Raw genomic sequence first — 4243 nt, 5'->3', positions numbered from 1 at the left:
GTATAAATACTTGCCAGAAAAAAAAAATTTTATATACTAAATTAACCTATTTTGGTCACAATATAGAAAGTATTGAACATCCTAACTTGATAATCACAAAAATTTGGGTTTAACAAATATAAGGGTAATGTCATATCCATAACTTTTTTACAGTAATTTCATACAAATACTAGGTGGTAAGCTGTTATTGATTATAATTTAGGTTCAATATTAATATCTTTTTTTACCCATCAATAATAATTTGTCACATAAGATTTATTATGAAAATGTTGTGAATATATTATTACTTCAAAATATAATTATGGTTCCCAAAACATAATCCTTAACTTAAACAAAATCAAAATTAGGTCAAACAACAACAAGTGAACAAATTATTCAACAAAAAGCCTATTCAAAAACAAAAAATGAAAATCCCTAATCATTCAAAATCTATAACTTGTTCAGCGTATTACATAAAAATAATTCATAATTTCATTATTCTTACAACAAAAACAATACAAAGAGAAATACTATAATCGTGATTTCTCCTTTTGTTCTCTTCAACTTTGTGGTCACAACAAGCTTGCCCTCATTGGCAACTCGGTTCGCAGTTGTTGCAAATATCATCTCTCTCTCTCTCTCTCTCTCTCTCTCTCTCTCTCTCTCTCTCTCTCTCTCTCTCTCTCTCTCTCTCTCTCTCTCTCTCTCTCTCTCTCTCTCATTTGTTTCTTCTTTATTATCATTGCAGGCTCTCTCTCACATTTTTTCTCTTATCTCAGCATTTTCAGTTCCCATTTTATCTCTTGTCAGTCCATTTTTTATGTTTCCTTTTGTTAGTAGAATGACTTCATAATACTTCATGTATTCGTGAGTCTCTTCTTCTTCTTTTTTTGTGACGTTGATGTATTTTAGGATGTGTCAATTGAACTACAAATCTTTTGGCACTATAAAGACATTTCTTGCTACTACACAAAACCCACAGCTGGCACACATGCAACTTTAGTTTTTGGCAAAATTGAAACTCCCCTGTCATCGTTGATAATGTTATCATAACTACGTCAAACTTTCAAAGTGCAACCAATCTAGTGTATCAAAAACAAAAGAAAAAAAAATGCAACTAATTAAAGCTTTGTTATAAAAAGACAAGACACACTTGAACAATTTACCACTTTTCACTACTTGATTGATTAATTGTTCACAAAATGTTAAGTACTACGTTTTGATAAGAAACATTATAAGGATAATTTATTAATTGCGTGCATCACAAGTTTTTGTCTTCTTTAGCATGACAAGCATCATTCATAACTTTAGTATGACAAGCATCATTCATAAAATTAGGACCCAAGGAGTCTAGTGGCAAAGTCGAAAATTCTTTCAGGGAGCCAAGCTAAATATAAACATTATTTAGGGGCAATCCCAAACTCAAACAATTGCACAATGTATAAAACTTGTGTTTAGGACTAATTCAAAAGTCCTAAATTCTAAAATTTGAAGGAATCAATAACTACATTTTTCTATAATTTATACTTTTTTATGATTTCAATACTATATATAATAATAGAAAATTGAAAAAGCTAGGGGGGGGGGGGGGGATGCCCCCCTCTCCCTAGCTTTGCCTATGGAAGTGCATAAAGACTTTTGGAATCCTTACAAAAGTTTACTCATTCAAGATAAGCAACTTGTGTCACTCAATCCACACATTCTTTTATCTTTTCAAGCTTCCCTCAATGATTCTTCTTCAATTACACATGTTGGTGATAAAGCAACAGGAAAGACATGATGCTAGGCCCCTTACTAACTTTTTTGAAGAAGAGAGCTTATTTTTCAAATGGCGTAAATGCACTTTTAGTCTCTACATTTTGTACTTTTTCCATTTTGGTCCCTACATTTTATTTTTATCACTTTTAGTTCCTAAACCAATTAATGGGTGACATTTAAGTCATTTCCGTCACAAAACTAATGGTAAAAGCTGACGTGACTAATAGTGAAAATTCAAAATTATTTGAAAACATTAAAAAAATTAGTATTAAATTTATTAATTTAATACTAAAATTAATTTATTAATTTTAAAACTAAATAAAAAAATTAAAAACAGAATTAAAAACCAAAAAACATATGAATTGAGATCTAAGTGTGTCTTGAACAAGAACACAAACCCAAAAAATTAAAATCCAAAATTAAAAATCTTAAAATCACCATTTTCTCAAACTCAAAAAATGAAATCCAAAAATCACAAACCCAAAAAATAAGAACGGAAAATTAAACTATAGATCTATGTCAAATTAAACATGAACAAGAAATAAAACATGAAAAAAAAATTAAAACAAAAAAGAAAAAACAAAATTAAAATCCAGTTCATCTTCAACGAGAACTCTAAAAAACACAAATTCAAATTTAAACATAAGAACACATGCCTAGATTTTCTAGCATTTTATTGCCCTTTCTTGTCAACCAAACATAAAAACACAAACACAAACTAATTTCCAGCAAGAGCAAGAACAAAAACACAAACCCAGTAACAGATTTTCCTTGTCAACCAAACACAAAAGCAACAAACACAAACCAAGCAACGGAAGATCTAAATTTTTATTTTGGCTTTAAAAAATGCCACATCAGCATTTAAATTTAAAAAAATTAATTTATTACTTTTACCTAAATAAAAAAAAATCCATTATTTTCGTAAGAACAATGGATAACATGTTCTTCATGTTCTTCGAGTTGCCCATGAAATTAAAAAAATATCTCACATCGCTTCTTCAATACTCAATCAAAAGTCCTTTTATTCTCTTTTCCTTTTTACCCTTTTCACTTTCCTAGAAACTCCCAATGGCCCCAAAGTTGAGAAAAACCCTGCCGAGAAGAAGCCGACTGAGGAGAAGAAATCAACTGTCGCTGAGAAGGCTCCGACGGAGAAGAAGCTGAAGGCCAGGCAAAAGCTCCCCAAGGAAGGCGGAGCCAGCACCGAAGACAAGAAGAAGATGCGCATGAAGAAGAGTGGGGAGACTTACAAGATCTACATCTTCAACGTCTTGAAGCAAGTTCACCCAAACATCGGTATCTCCAGCAAGGCCATGGGGATCATGAACAGCTTCATCAACTATATCTTCAAGAAGCTCGCTCAGGAGGCTTCCCGATTGGCTCGCTACAACAAGAAGCCAACCAATACTTCTCGGGAGATCTAGACCGCAGTTCGCTTGGTCTTGCCTGGTGAGCTCACTAAGCACGCCGTGTCTGAGGGGACCAAGGCGGTGACTAAGTTTACCAGCTCTTGAAGTGCAGTGGTTGCTGGAGATTAAGGAATTTGAATGTGTTTATGTGGCTAGGGTTAGGGTTTCATAGATGAATAAATGCTTCTTTTTTTTTTGAATATGTGGTTTTTGAATATGTTCTGTATGTGAAAAATATGGATTTTCTCAATCCAAAATTTGTCTATGGTAGAAAGAGAGAATTAGAGATAAGATAAAGTTCATTAGGGTTTTTGTTTTTTTTTTTTAAACCTGATGACTGACTAGTTAAAAAAAAGAATAAGGATAAAAAAGATAATGATTTTTTTTATTTAAAAAATAATTTTAATTAAATTGTATTTTAAGATTTTTATTATTATTTTAATAGTACCGTTAGCCACGTCAGCTTTTCTGTTAGTTGGTTGACGGTAAAGACTGTTATGACATGTGCTAATTGGTTTAGGGACTAAAAGTGATAAAAATAAAATGTAGAGACCAAAATGGAAAAAAAATCAAAATATAGGGACTAAAAGTGCATTTACACATTTTCAAAATTATACCACAAAAAGGTTGGATTCATACTTTTGTAACGAAAAGTGCATCAAAACACGTGGAGGTGGGTTTAGACTTTAGCCACCAAAAAAAGGGGGGGGGGGGGGAACAAAGAAACAAACAAGAGGTGGGAAAGTGTGACATATCTAGTATAAGCTATGTAATACGGATACGGACACGATATAATTATGATATGATACGTAGTATGGTGATACAACATTTTTTTAAAAACTAGGATACATTACTTCGAGAATTTGACAAATAATTAATTAATATTTAAAGGTATACGTATTTTATATTAGGAATAAGTCATGTTTATTTTAGATTTAAAAAGTATATAACAACAATTAAATGTTTGGAAATATATCTAAAATTAATTCAAAAACAATAAAATATTATTTATAGTACAAATAAAGAGTTCAAATAAACTAGACATCCATAAAAAGAGTTCAAATAAACAACATTCCATATCAAAATAGAACAACCGA

General features: G+C 31.3%; 1 pseudogene; it reads left to right on the top strand.

The window, feature by feature from the left end:
• Positions 1-1938: 1938 nt before the first annotated feature.
• LOC142636816 (putative histone H2B.1) lies at positions 1939-3267 on the top strand (annotated as a pseudogene).
• Positions 3268-4243: the final 976 nt, after the last annotated feature.

This window comes from Castanea sativa, chromosome 5, assembly GCF_040712315.1.
Source record: "Castanea sativa cultivar Marrone di Chiusa Pesio chromosome 5, ASM4071231v1".
Taxonomy (NCBI): domain Eukaryota; kingdom Viridiplantae; phylum Streptophyta; class Magnoliopsida; order Fagales; family Fagaceae; genus Castanea; species Castanea sativa.
Note: the sequence above shows the minus strand (reverse complement) of the source record. Positions and strands in the feature narration are given on the sequence as shown.